Genomic DNA, 16214 nt, shown 5'->3' with positions numbered 1-16214 from the left:
CTGCACTCTCAGCACCTCCCTTCACTCAGTGTGCTGCAGACAGGACACAGAGGTAGAGGCTGAGCCTCCATGTTGCCGGGTGCTCCCCTGGCTGGCTGCAGGCAGGACATGTAGGTGTGGTTGAAGGCGGAGCCTCCGTGTTACCTTCTGCTCTGTTGAAACCCTGTTCTGCCCCCCCCATACACCATCCATACAGTACATACAGTTCTCACCCCCCATCCCCCATACACCATCCATACATACAGTTACCCCCCCCCCCCGCTACACTATCCATATATACAGTTCTCACCTCTCCCCTGTCCATTTACTACCCTATCCTGTCTGTATACTACCATGGCCTGTCTGTATTCTACCCTGGCCTGTCTGTATACTACCCTGGCCTGTCTGTATACTATCCTGGCCTGTCTGTATACTATCCTGGCCTGTCTGTATACTCTCCTGGCCTGTCTGTATACTCTCCTGGCCTGTCTGTATACTATTCTGGCCTGTATGTATACTACCCTGGCCTGTATGTATATTACCTTGGCCTGTCTCTATACTATTCTGGCCTGTCTCTATACTATCCTGGCTTGTCTCTATACTATCCTGGCATGTCTGTATACTACCTTGCCTCTGTATACTATCCTGGCCTGTTTGTACACTATCCTGGCCTGTCCGTATACTACCTTAGCCTGTCTACATACCTGCAGACCACAGCTGGCATGAGGAAGTGAGCAGGTCCTGCCACTATTTGTCTTCAGGCCGGGTCCAGAGGCGGAGGTATGAGCCTGCAGACCACAGTTGAAGAAATAGGTTGGAGAGGCGCTGCAAAAATCTCCTCCCCCGCCACCTCCGCCCCATACATGGGCAGGGAAAAGGGGGGAAGAGCCATTGGGGGGAAGCAAAATGAGGTTTCGCCTAGGATGTCAAAAATCCTTGCACCAGCCCTACACATACTCATTCTGAATGTTAGGCTCTGGTTCATTGTAAATCAACTGATACACGTTCTGTGTTCTAATAAGGAAAGCTGCAGTTTCTGCATCCCTTTGGAAGTGATTAAAGGGATTGTAAAGGCAGAAGTTTTTTTATCCTAATGTATTCCATGCATTAAGATAAAAAAAAAACCTTCTGGGTGCAGCAGCCCCCCTCAGCCCCCCTAATACTTACCTGAACCCATCTTTATCCAGCAATGTTGCAGGAGTTTCTCAGCTGCCCGTGACTCCTTATTGGCTGAGAGAGCAGCATAGTGCGATTGGCTCCCACTGCTGTCAATCAAAGTCAGTCAGCCTTTTAGGAAAGAGAGGGTTCGGGCCGGGGTCACAGCTCCGTATCTGAACAAGCTGCTTGCTGTGGGGGCACTCCATGGATGGAGGGGCCAGGAGCACAGAAAGAGGGCCCTTTGAAGAGAATCCAGACCACTCTGTGGTCCATCTAGGTTGAACTGGATGGACTTGTGTCTTTTTTCAGCCTCACTAACTATGTAACTGATGAGGTAATATCTGTTCATACAGTTTAGACTGGGTTAGTTACTATGTAACTGTGCAAAATAAACTGCATTGAACAGGTAAGTATAACATGTTTGTTATTTTAAAAAAAAACAAAAAAATGAGACTTTACAATCACTTTTTCCCTTGGGGAATATCCCACCAAAACTTACATTTCTATTGCAGAGGATGCCCAAAATCTGACTTGTATCTTAGTGCCGATTTTGAAGAAAATCAGGGAGTCAATCAAACAAGCAGGAAACCTCCAGGTTTATATATTGCATTGAATTTTAAAGAAACTTTACAGCACTGCAGATGTAAAAGGAAAGGTCAGTTTTAATAACAATAAATTACAACATGGTGTAACACTTATATACTGTATGCTTTATTGTTTTATTTTTTTTTTTTTATTTGATTTATTTATTTATTTTTCCACAAAAGCAGAGTTACATTTTATATCCCTTCAGTGAGGAAGCCGACTGAAACAAAACACCTCCTTTCAGTAAAATATGGAATAGCATGCATCTCTGAGAGGTTATTATTGCTTTTTGCAGCATTTAGTCCCTTTGACTATCATTCCCCTCTTTTTTGTCCTGTTGTTGCAAGCTGTCACAGAGAGAGGAAGCAAGATGGAATTTTACTCAGCATTGGCATGTTGATTAAAAGTGATCCAGATTACCAATTCACTACTGGCAGAGTGCTCAGTGGACTCTCCCCACAAAGGAAGCTTGTGTTCACACAGATCCAGTAGAGATCCAGTGTTTCATTTCTCAGGGTATTATGAGAGGCAAGTCCCCACCATTATAATGTCAGCTACCTTATAAAAAATAGTAGAGAAGCAATGTCATAAAATAACTGTGGGCATGCTGTTCACTCTGCCTTTCTAGAACTAAACTGGCATATTGGTATTTTGGAGCATTTTATTATTTCACATGAGCAAACTGGATTAGCTGGAGAAGCCAAGCATCACAGGTAACCCTGGATCAAAGCAAACTCCATGAATTTGCTGTGAGTTTTGACTCACAAAAAAGATTTACTCATCTCTATTTCTGTGCAATAACTCTTTTGCTGCCACTGACATATACAAAAGTACTGATGTACACAAACTCCAGGCTGCTAACTCTAATAGACCCTTCATGTCTCCTTAACCACTTCTGGACTGGAAGGTTTTCCCCCTTAATAACCAAGCCATTTTTTGTGATTCGGCACTGCGTTATTTTAACTGATGATTGCGCGATCGTACAATGCTGTACTCAAATAAAATTAATGTCCTTTTTTTCCCACAAATAGAGCTTTTAGTGGTGTTTGATCACCTCTCCATTTTTTGTTTTTTGCGCTATAAAAAAAAACTTTTTTTCACTTTCTGCTATATAACATTCCCAATAAAAATTCCCATTTTTTCATCATTTTAGGCCAATTTGTCTTCTGCTACATATTTTTGGTTACAAAAATCCCAATAAGAGTATATTAATTGGTTTGCAAAAGTTATCCCGTCTACAAACTAGGGGAAAGATTTATGTCATTTTTGTTTATTTAATTTTTTTTCCTAGTAATGGCGGTGATCAGCGTTTTTTAGCTGGACTGTGACATTTCGGCGGACAGATCAGACACCTAAATTACATTTTTGACACTTTTGGGGGACCAGTGGCATTACTACAGTAATCAGTGCTAAAAAAATATGCACTGTTACTGTAATAATGTCACTGGCAGGGAAGGGGTTAGCACCAGGGGTGAGCAAAGGGTTACATGTGTCACTAGGGGGTGTTTTCTAACTGTGTGGGGGATGGACTTATGGAATGAACACAGGGGCCTGTGTTCCTAAATAGGAGAAACACAGGAGACCTGCGTTCATTGCTGACAGAACAGCGGTCTGTCGTGTTAACATCAGCAGACTGCTATTATGTCTCCATGGGGGTCGCCGGCCCCGCAGATCAGCTTCCTCTCACCCCCAAGAGCGCTACTGTTTGATAAAAAAAGAAAATGTTTTTAAAGTTAAAGTTATTTTAACCACTTGCTGTCACTGCACTGCCTATTTACATCGGCAGTGTGGCTCTCCCAGGCAAAATCATGTTAATAGGCGTCATCTTCTTACGAGGCCAATAGACGGCAAATGCGCGCCGCCCCCGGTGCGCTCCTACCCCCAATTGTCAGTAAGGAAGCCAGTGCGGGGGGTGATCTCCCCCTGCTGAAAGAGGACGACAGATGGCTGATGTAAACACAGCCATCCGTCCTTCTCCCTGCAATGATCACAGAGACCATGCGATCCTGCTATATAGGATTGCATGTCTCTATGATAATTTCAAAAGCCCAACCCCCCCTACAGTTAGAATCCCCTAGGCTTACATTTAACCCCTCGATCACGAATAGTATTAACCCCTTCCCTGCCAATGGCATTATTACAGTAACAGTGCATATTTTTAGCACTGATTACTGTAGTAATGTCACTGGTACCCCCAAAAGTGTCAGAAATGTCAGTTAGGGGTCCAATCTGTCCGCCGCAATTACTAGTAAAAAAAACAATAAAAATTACATAAATCTTTCCTGTAGTTAGTAGACGCAATAACTTTTGCGCAAACCAGTGCAATTGTCCATTAAAGTCACACAGTGCTGAATCACAAAATAGGGCCTGGTCATTAAGCAGGAAAATCTTCTGGTCTTAAAGTGGTGAATAAAGTAAAAAGCCCCCCCCCCCCCCACGTACACTCCTGTATGTGCTCAAACATTTGCATAGGGTACATTTGTGCACAAAGTGAACATCCTGCCACACATATTAGTTATCAGCGCACATTCCGGTGTGAGAGCAATATTTTTTGGGCTATCAATTATTGTTAACTTTGTGAGATTATGTGTCATCTTTGCACAATTTTGGTTTCTGTCGTTTGCCACTGCATTATGGGAGCAGGCAATTTTCATTGTTGACATATTTGGAACATATTTATTCAATGCAATCTCATCTTTTACATTTTACAGAAGAATTCAGTAATATTTTGTTTTTGTGCACTAAAAGTATTTTGGATTTTATTTTATACTGAAATTATGGGTTTAATTAAAAAATGCACGGATATCATGTGCCATAAAAAACTATCACCGTTTATTCTACTTGGTTTTCGGAAAATATATTTAATGTTTTGAGGATTTTATCTTCAAGCCTAAAACATGCATTTTAACATATGAAAAAAAAAAATTACTTGAGGGTTTGAGCTGAACTCCAGGTATGTGTAAAATCTCACCTTGCGGTCACCCCACACTGCAAGGATGGAATGCTCATTTTGTCTAGGGGGATTTGAATAAGAATAATACTTGCCTTACTTCTCTGCCACTTCCATGCCACTTCATCTGATATTGAATATTCAAGTTTGCCTAGAATAAATGAGCATTTACCCTTGCAGTGTGGGTAACCCCACAGCTGGATGACATTCTTTAGATAACCTTAGAGTTCAGCTTTAAGCAAATACAAAAGAAACAATTTGCATTTATATCATACTATCTGTTTTTAATTCCATTTTAAGACATTAAGAGCCCATTCACACTAACGCGACTTGTCAGGCGACTTGTCAGCCTGACAAGTCGCGGTATGTCGCGGTCCATTGAGTAGTACAGGACCCGTTCTAATAGGAGCGACACTACTTTGTGGCGACCTCGGAGCGACTTGCATAGACTTCCATTATGTGAAGTCCCAGGAAGTCGCGCCGAAGTCGCAGTGCACAGCGGTGCACGCGACTTCACAGGTCGCCCCCCGAAGTCGGATCGCCTCAGCGTGAACCGGCTCTAATGGCTGACTTTGTATATATCAATAGAAAAACTAATTTATATTGCAAGGAAGGACTAACTAAACTGAATTTATTCACTCTGGGAAATAGGAAAATTAACCTCATGGAAAATTACGTAGGAACTGTACACTTTAAGTTTACTTGAAACTATAGATTAGCAGTAACAGTTGAAGAAAAAAGGTTTATTGTTCAGAGGTGTAAATCGTTATATATTGTAAGAGCATTGAACAAGTTAAAAAGTCTTGCAAGTAAATATGGTAGATTTTTTTTTTTTTATAAAATATATATAAAATATAAAGTGTTGCTTAATTTTTATTTATTTTTTTATTTTTTTATCATAGTGTATTCCTTATCAAAGAATTTAGGTTTATGTTTATGTGAATGCCTTTGGAGGTCGGGAAATCATTTTTCTATAAACATAATAAAATTAGATAAAGTGTCCAAGCTAAGTAGATAACAACAAAAGAAAGTAAAATGGATAGTTCAAAGATGTCAGAGTGTTCAGATGTTCATAAGTTGTGTATTTAAAGTGTTTTAATCTATTTAATATTTTTTGTCTATTCTTGTGAATAATTATGACAGTTAGTTAGTATAACTTGAATCATTTTAGGAAAATGAAACAGTATAGGATCTATGTGGTTAAAAAGCATTTTAGTGAAATAGAAAGATTATGTAAAAATAATGCATTTAGAAGGCCTTTAACTTATTTAAACTGCCCCTTGTGGAGAAAAATCCAACCATGTAAGCTAATTTGTAAACAAATTCTCTCAGTGCCAGAGGCAATAGTTTAATGTAATCCAGTATTTATGATTACAAACCGACATACCTTTACCAAGATACAGACCTTTTCTTGTCATATTACAATGTATTCTACAAAACTTTATACATAGTCCAGCAATGGGCATTCATAAAACTAGAGGAGTGATATATATATATATATATATATATATATATATATATATATATATATATATATATATATATATATATACATATATATATATATATATATATATATATATATATATATATATATATATATATATATATATATATATATATATATATACTAGTATTATTATTATTTATTTTTTTTTTTTCATATATGCAATTAGAAAAAGGTTTATACTTTCTGACTGCAATGCCTGTAAAACAATAACAGTTATTCAGAAACAGATCTTTCTTTTTTTTTTTACTGTTTGTCCTTTAGAATGAATGTCACTAATATTTATAATTCAATATTGGTAACTCTGGATGTATTAAGTATAGCAAAAAAGCAAACACAAAAATCCTTTTAACAACGTGATACTGTTTAATAGTGTTCAACCAGACCTAAAAGGCAACATGGTTTTTGGCAAAATCCAGCTGTTTTATTAATAAATACCATGCTATTAGCACACTGTTTATAAAAATCCACAGTAAAAGCTTTTACACTAAATTGCATATGACCATTCATAATACATGCCAGAGTATTCTAAGCTAATGTTTGTAGGCATATGGGGAATGTTAGTTATATACAATTTGTAGACATTTACAGGATTTTCCCTTTTAAATACTACAAGTAAAAATGATCAGATAAACAATGTAAACAGCAAATTGTTTTAACCGCTTGAGATAGTTAGGTTTTACCCCCTTTATGATCAGGCTGTCTTTTGCTATTTAGCACTGTGCTAATTTAACTGGTAATTGTGCAGCGATGTAGTGCTGTACCCAAATTAAATTTATATATATTTTTTTTACACAAATAGAGCTTTCTTTTGGTGGTATTTGATCAACACTGGGTTTTTATTTTTTAATACATAAACGAAAGAATACAGAAAAAACAATATTTTTTACTTTCTGCTATAAAACATATCCAATTGCAAAAAAAAAAAAAAATTTCATAAATTTAGGCCATTTAGGACAATTGTATTTGCTCATCGTATGTGTATCATGTGTCCTGGTTGATAGAATAACATAAATAAAATGCCTTACTGTTCTTTCAGTTTAAAGCAGATTTAAAACAGGATATTTTGTTTGTTAAAGCATTGTGTATCATAAATGATCGCTGTGTCAGTTTTTCACTAAAAATGCACTTTTTTATAACTTTTTTTCATTTAAGTGCTGCGTATCCGTCTATCCTGTTTTAGTCGCTATATCCCTACACAGCTTGCAGCAGCTTCAGCTGCTTATCATTAGACTTCCAACCGTGACAGTTTTGTGTTGGGACATCCATTAGCGGTCTTCACCAGGGGGTGCAGATTACAGGGTGGGAATGCTGGACCAAAACTGGGGGACAGATGTGGCAGAATCACCAAGTAGGTCTTTATGTAACTGCAAATGTAATAAGACTGAAAATAAAAAATGAAATTACATAAACATATTAAAGCTTATGTGATTTTGTGGATTGGGTAGCTCTTCTATAAGTATATCAGACGTTTCCATCAAGATTTCATAGAATAAGGGTGGAATATGAGTGGAAAGAGCAAAATCTTCACATCAACCTACACAGTCTAGAAATCAATTTACTCTCAATTTGGTTTATCCTGCTGTTGATTTTCTCTTTGCAATGATTTTGTGAGAATACTAGATGCAATGTCTGATAGAAATAACCCCTGGGGGAGGGGGGGTTACTTCTGGTTGTATTTAATAATCATTGGGTTTTTTATTTTTTGCGCTATAAAGGAAAAAAGACAGAAAATTTTGTAAAGAAAATGCATTTTTCTTCGTTTCGGTTTTAAAATTTTGCAAATTTAGTAATTTTTCTTCATACATTTTGGCCAAAAGTTATACTGGTACATATCTTTGGTAAAAATAACCCAAATAAGTATATATTATTTGGTCTTTGTGAAGGTTATAGAGTCTACAAGCTATGGTGCCAATCATTGAAAATTGATCACACTTGATGCACTGCCGGCCTCATTTCTTGAGACTGTAATAAGCCAGGACAGTACAAATACCCCCCCCCCCCCCCAAATGACCCCTTTTTGGAATGTAAACATTCCTAGGTATTTAGTAAGAGGCATGGTGAGTTTTTTTGAAGTTGTAATTTTTTCCCATAATTCTTTGCAAAATGAAGATTTTTTTCACAAAATTGTCATATTACCAAGTTATTTCTCACACACTGTATAGGCATACTTACAACTACACCTTAAAATACATTTTGCTACTCCCCCTGAGTATGGCGATACTATGTGTGTCAGACTTTTACACAGCCTGGTCACATACAGAGGTCCAACATCCAAGTAGCACCTCCAGGCATTCTAGGAGCATAAACTTGGAAAGTAAACACCGAAACACATAATCTAGGAGGCATTATGACACCCCAAAATACATTCTGCTACTCATCCTGAGTATGGCGATACCACATATGTGAGACTTTTACACAGCCTGGCCACATACAGAGGCCCAACATTCAGGGAGCACCGTCATTTCCTGACTATCCATTACATGTTTGTGAGGCCCTGTAGGACACTGATAAGCACTGTAGTGGCACTGATGTGGCACGGATGAGCACCGGCTATGGCATGGATGAGCACTGACGTAGCATGAATGTGGCATGGATAAGCACTGAGGTAGTATGGATGAGCACTGACGTGGCATTGATGTGGCACGGATGAGCATTGATTTGGCACAGATGGGCCATGGATGAGCACTGAGGTGGCATGGGGGGCACAGATGAGGCATGAATATGGCATGGATGGGCATAAATGAAACATGATTGAGGCACAGATGGGCATGATTGAGGCACATATTGGCATTATTGAGGCATATATGGGCATGATTGAGGCATGGATGGGCATGATTGAGGCACAGATTGGCATGATTGGGGCACAGATGGGCATTATTGAGGCACAGATGGGCATGACTGAGGCATGATTGAGGCATGACTGAGGCATGATTGAGGCATGACTGAGATATGATTGAGGCATGATTGAGGCACAATTGAGGCATGAAGGAGGCCGGTGTGAGCAGTGCTGCCGTCTCTTTTCACTCCTTGCACATTGTAGCAATCACTGTGTACAGGGGGTGAGGAGAGGAGAGAAATTAACTGGATATGCGCCCGTTTGTTGACAACTGATGCCTCTGTCATTGAACGGAGTGATCACGTGGTAAAGTGCCCTTTACCATTATCCGTAATGAGCTGGGTAGACAGACACCTCCATGTGTGTGCTCCATGGGGCACGCTGGAAGTCCTCTCAGAATAAGCCAACCGCGCTGTAGCCCTCATTTGGCTATGGCCCGGTCGGCAAGTGGTTAACCCATTTCTGAGCATGAAACATGTACAGTATATACGTTGTCCACTTCAGCTCCGGAAGGTTTTACCCCCTTAATGACCAGGCCATTTTTTGCGATACGGCACTGGGTTGCTTTAACTGACAATTGCGCGGACGTGTGACGCTGTACCCAAATAAAATGTATGTCTTTTTTTCTCCCACAAAAAGAGCTTTCTTTTGGTGGTATTTTATCACCTCTGCTGTTTTTATTTTTTGCGCTATAAACAACAAAATGACAAATTTTTTAAAAATCAAATTTTTTCATTAGTTTAGGCCAATATGTATTCTACTACATATTTTTGGTAAACGAAAAAATCCTAATAAGTGTATTTTGATTGGTTTGCGCGAATGTTATAGTGTGGGATATAAGGGATATAAACTATGGGATAGATTTACAGCATTTTTATTTATTTTTTGTTTTTACTAGTAATGGTGGTGATCAGCAATTTTTAGTGAGACTGCGACATTGCAACGGACAAATCTGACACTAAGTGACACTTTTTGGGGACCAGTGACACCAATACAGTGATCAGTGCTAAAAAAAAAGTTACTGTATAAATGACACTGGCAGGGAAGGGGGTTAACACTAGGAGTGATCAAGGGGTTAAATGTGCTCCTAGGGAGTGCTTTCTAACTGTGTGGGGGATGTATGTGCTTGAGAAAAAGAGAGATCTGTGTTTCAGCTTAGCTTAGCTTAGCTGAAACACAAGATTTTACTCATCCTCTGTGATAGAACAGCCGCCTGCCTTGTTTACATAGACAGACAGCCGTTCTGTCATTCTCATGCACGATCGCAGGTGGCCAGCCGGACCTGCTGATTGGCTTCCTCTGTGTCCAATCACCCACAAGGGCCCCTGCACAAAATGCGGTGGGTGGTTCGGAAGTTGTTGAACCTGGGAGCTTCATATATGTGTTTTTGTATTTGTGCTGGGAGCTCCGGGTCTCTACTAATGATCAGGACCTGGGCAAACCAATTCTGATTACTTGATTGCTGTGATATCCTCTGAATGGCTATCATTCACAATGATCACTCACTTTGAAGCTCATCCTTATGTTGTCTCTCCTCTGTGAAGAGGAGAAACAACAGACTTGTCTGCTAGTGGGAGGAAAAGATACATAGTAGGAGAAGTCTGTACAAAAAAAGTCAGTTGAAAAAAATAAAAAACAAAAAAGATTAACTATTTTAATGTTTTACCTAGATTACAAGTGTAAGTGTAAGTGTTAGTCACAGTGTGCAGTAGGTGTCAGTGTTAGTGTCAGTGTGTCAGTTAGTCACAAATGACTGGTGTTCCACTCAGGCTTGGTCAACATTGGGAATAGCATGAGTAACTCTGGATCCATTGCAATGGAGTGCCGGCGAGGAATGGAACTTGTCTCTAGCCTCTATAATCACTGAAGGGAAATGAAGGAGAGATCCCTAGTGCCACACATCCATGGAATCCTATAATGGAAAGAGTAAGCCAAGGTAGGCCATGATTAAGCTCTGGGGGGTGGAGCAAAATGCATTGAGGCATGGCCTGGTGGGAGCCCAGGCTGAGGTTGCCACTCTTACCATTATAGGATTCTGTGGATGTGCAGCACTAGAGATCTCTCTTTCCTTTCAGCACATGAAACAGGAAAAGTGAACAGTACCTCCTGATCAGTTTACTGAAACAGTATCACTCCAGTAAAGTTATGAATGACCGACACACCATGTTGGTGGTACCCACCCCATTCAAACTCCAGAACACAATTCAAATTGAAAAAGACACGGGGAAAGGCCACAGCACAAGGAGTTCTATTTAAGAGGAAGGAGATATGGCAAATGGCGGTATATTCAAAATTAGCTTTATTGTTGCAAAAATGTAAAAATTACCACATATCAAAAAATATAGCATAAGCAGGCTACACATAAAGGGTAAAATGACAATGTTGCCATTAAAATGCACCTATTCCCAAAACATACGTGCACCAAATGGATACAATGAAAGTAGTAAAAACAGACAAATTGCAAATATGCTGATCTGGCTCCGCCAAGCTGCAGGTAACCTCATTGGTGTCAGCTGTGCATCAGCTGTACAAACACACCAAAGACTTCCGCACCTGTCATATTGCCAGTAATCTAATCAGATATGAATTGCCATAAATGTAACAATAGATGGTCATTCCCTTAATAGAGGATGGATCTAGATGTCAGTCTGGATAGTAATCATATGCAATTACATATATAGAGAACTGCTCCTGCACCCCCAAGATTCATCCCTGTACCCCATGCCATCCCTTTTTGGATTAATTTTTCGATTTTTGGATTTGTCATTCTGGAGTCGCCCTTCAGAACTTTTCCTATGGAAGTTACTTTGTATCTTTAAGGGATCTACCTACACCTATACAATTGTTTGGCCTTCAATATTAATGACTTTTTGGATGTCAAGTCCTACAGTGGAACCCCAAGTAGCAGACAGTTTCTGTGTAGGCACATTCCCTCGTGCTAACGATGTTTATCGAGGCTACCTTCTGACATGCTCGAGGCTTCAGCATGGTCAGCAGATGCGAGATCCCTGTGTGAGAGACGCCAGTTAAGATTAACCCTGCATGCCGCGGGAACCCAGCTGACTGAATACCTACATGAACAATAGGAGTCCAGCGGTGCGGATGTTAGCCATTCCACTCCTCGGTTCTCTGCCTTTCACCTGCCCTTACTTCTCACAGATCTAACGGATATTGTACTTTCTGAGCCCATTAGCTGTACCTCCACCCCAGGGATCAGCCCGACATTCAGTGACCCATACCATCCTAGATATAAGAGTACCCAATTATCAAACTAACTTTTGGTCTTGCAATTTATGGTAATTCTCCTGGAGAGGTGGCGGCTCCAGTCATCCATCCCTGTTGAGGATTTAGTTCTCAATATATGCAATTGCATATGATTACTATCCAGACTGACATCCAGATCCATCCTCTTTTAAGGGAATGATCATCTATTGTTATATTCATGGCAATTCATATCTGATTAGATTACTGGCAATATGACAGATGCGGAAGTCTTCAGTGTGTTTGTACAGCTGATGCACAGCTAACACCACTGATGTTACCTAGAGCTTGCTGGATCCAGATCAGCATATTTGAAATGTGTCTGTTCTTACTACTTTCATTGTATCCATTTGGTGCCTGTATGTTTTGGGAATAGGTGCATTTTAATGGCAACATTGTCATTTTAACCTTTATGTGTAGCCTGCTTATGCTATATTTTTTGATGTGTGGCAATTTTTACATGTTTGCAACAATAAAGCTAATTTTGAATATACCGCAATTTGCCATATCTCCTTCCTCCTAAATAGAACACCTTGTGCTGGAGCCTTTCCCCGTGTCTTTTTCATCTCTCTTTCCTTTCCCTTCAGTGTGTCAGTTAGTGTGAGTGTCAGCTAGGGGCAGTGTAATTATCAGTTAATGGCAGTTACCGTCCATGGCCCACTCACTGCAGTCTCCGGCTGGTAGCTCTGGGATAGACACAGGATGGGCTGTGGCTGGTGAGAAAGGGATCATCTGTTCTGTGCAGTAGTCTAAAGATCTTAAAAGGGACCCTTTGAAGAAGTGGTTCCCAATGTAATGTATAGGGCGGTGCTTGATCCTCAGACTAGCGCACAGAGCAGACGATCCCTTTATCACCAGCCACAACCCATCCTGTGTCTATACCCAAGCTGCCAGCTGAAGACTGCAGTCAGTGGTACACTACAGGTGTTACTCTGCTCTGTGCAATGATATGATGTTCTGCAATAACTTTTAATCTACTGTGTGAGTGCAATTTTAGGCTTTTTATTTAAATTTTTATGAGCTGCATTTACATTTCCTGTGGGCTGAACATAAGGGAAGAGGAAATTAACATAGAAGCCAACTGTTTTATATAAAGAAGAAATGCAGCGATAAAAACTCATATGTGTTCACATCAGGAAATCCCAGAGAAAGTGACACAAAACAAAAAATGAACATTCATAAAAAGTCAATATATCATAGGGGACACCCAGGGTGCAGGGCAGACTGAACTGCAGGTGAACTGATAATCCTCCACCAACACCACGACACACCAAACCTCTTACCCCAAGTTATTGAGCACTACATCATAGGTGGGCACACAAGCATTCCAGCAATCCTCTTGTCTTTGGCTCATTGGTAATAAGAAACTAATGGATCCTGTAGGCCCCTCTAAGTTAAATCTCTCCAAATATCATATAAGTTAAAATAAGAAAGAACACCTTGTCATGGTGCAGTATATCAAAACAGTCAGCTTTTTTTGCAGACAAATCCAGAATACTCACATAAAACCTTGTAGAACAAGCATGTCATACAGTGGAAAACAATCAATTTCCACGGTCCACGTGTGTTTGGAAAGTGACATGCGGTAACCATAGTCTACCCTACGCGCTTCATCCAATCAGAATGTTTTACGCTGATCCAGGCTATTAAAGGGGAATACACACAGTAAGATGTTTTATAATTTAAAGGTCCATAGCATATGGTAAACAGTCATCCTTTACCTGCCGGTGGTGGAATAATTTTATGATCATAGTGGCTTTTTCATGGTGCATTTTGGATTAAAAATTGATAACGCTGAAGATTTTTTACACTATTGATTTGTTTTTTTGGACTGACACCTGATTGGATTTATTATTGAATTTAATGTCTGAATAGTATTATCACAAGATCACGTGTATTGTTTCTATTTACACCATTTTTTTTTCTTTATTTGTTTTGAGTACACTTTATGACATTTGGTAGCACAGCACTATTTTTGTATTATAAAATTTGGAAGTTGGTAACTTTGTGTACTGCAGCTTTGTTTTGGTTAACTTTTATATATATATATATATATATATATATATATATATATACAACTTTGACATGTGTTAGTAGTATTGCTATCTATCTATCTATCTATCTATCTATCTATCTATCTATCTATCTATCTATCTATCTATCTATCTATCTATCTATCTATACATATATATATATATATATATATATATATATATATATATATATATATATATACGTATATAAATATGTGATCCTGCACTTCCGCCGGCAGGGGGGCGCGCCTGCACTCTGTCAGCCCAAACCAACTGTATACATTTATTATATATTATATATTATATATATATATATATATATATATATATATATATATATATATATATATATATATAATTACGTATATATATATATATTTACATAAAAAGTACAGTAAAACTGCAGGAAAGGGCACTGGGGGGCAATGTAATGTGATTTTTTTTTTATTTTGAATGGTATCAGTGTGTTTGGTGTGTTTTTACATTTGAATTTGCCGCCGGTTCCACCCCCCTGTGAATGTCACGTCGCAGGAGACGGTAGCCGGGGCACGGAGACGATCGGGAGGAAGATCCGCCGCCAGACACCGCTGAGACACATCGCTTGATCCCGGTGACAAGGTAAGAAACCTCTTTTACAGGATCCAGCGATGCTTCTGGCGGTACCCCGAGTGTGGCTCGGGGTTAACGCTTTTGGCTCTGAAATTTAACCCCCAGCCACGCTTGGGAATACCGCTAAGGAGGTTAAGACCGACAGCCCAATGTCTGGTGTTAAATTAGCCTCTAACCACACCTCCCAGATGGACTCCAGCACTCAAAATGATAACCATAGAAAAGAGGATCTCATAGCGTAACTGGACTAGTAATACTCATAATAAAGTAGTATTGCATTTACATGAACCAAAGAGATAAAAAGCATATATTCAGACAGCTTGCAATATATTTAGAATCCCATTGGAGAATCCCCAAAGATCCCTCATATGGGGAAACACATTAGGGGGAGTAGGGTCTATGACGTCATCACGCCAAAGCTGTATGTAGCCTCCTCACCTTCTGTTTTAACCCCTTAAATGCAGCATTACTACACAGCAACTGTGTGCATTGCACCCAGTTGTGGGATGGTTGCAGCATGGCCCCATTCACCTGTGAGCATACTTCCAGCTGCAGCCACAACATGTGTACACCCCCAGCTGGTGCCTTTGCAGCTAAGGAGGGAGCAGTTGGGGGGTGTATAAATCTCAGCTCAAGCATGTAGTTTTACCACCTTCCAACCTCACATGTGAACAAGCCCTTGGTTCACATCTGTGTGGCTGCATGCTGTGTATAGAGAATCCTATTTATTTTGATGGGCTGGCCCGCAGAAACACAGGGAAAGAATTACCTGATCTTTTTTCTTTTATTTGCACTCCACTGAAAATGCACTGCATTTGCCAATGGGTGGGGGTGCCTTTAAGCATTAATGACACACCTGCATGTCTGCTAAAGCGCAGTGCGTTTGTCTGCGTATCAGGAACACGCACCATTTTGCACGCATTCTGCGACACGCAGTAAAGTGAACCAAGCCGAGTGGGGTGCCTGGAGACTGAAAATACTTTTTAAGGGCTCCCTAACTGGGAAAAGGTTGAAAATTAGCATTACTATTTTTTAAAATTCATCTTTGATACATGTTCTTCTGCTTATGTAATTTGAATAAAAATCCCTTGCCTAAAAAGTTGTCATGACTGATTTTCTGATATTAATCTCCCTTTGACATCAATAGGGTTCAGATTTAGCACCCAAACATCAATAGTGTTCATTGAATGAACCCACCTCAAACCAAACCCAGGTACATTTGGCTAATCCCTACTAGTCACTACAGGGTCGAAAGTAAATTCAGCACACCCTGTAAAAGAAGACACTATGGGG

This window comes from Pelophylax lessonae (assembly GCF_965119305.1).
Source record: "Pelophylax lessonae genome assembly, chromosome: 2".
Taxonomy (NCBI): domain Eukaryota; kingdom Metazoa; phylum Chordata; class Amphibia; order Anura; family Ranidae; genus Pelophylax; species Pelophylax lessonae.
Note: the sequence above shows the minus strand (reverse complement) of the source record.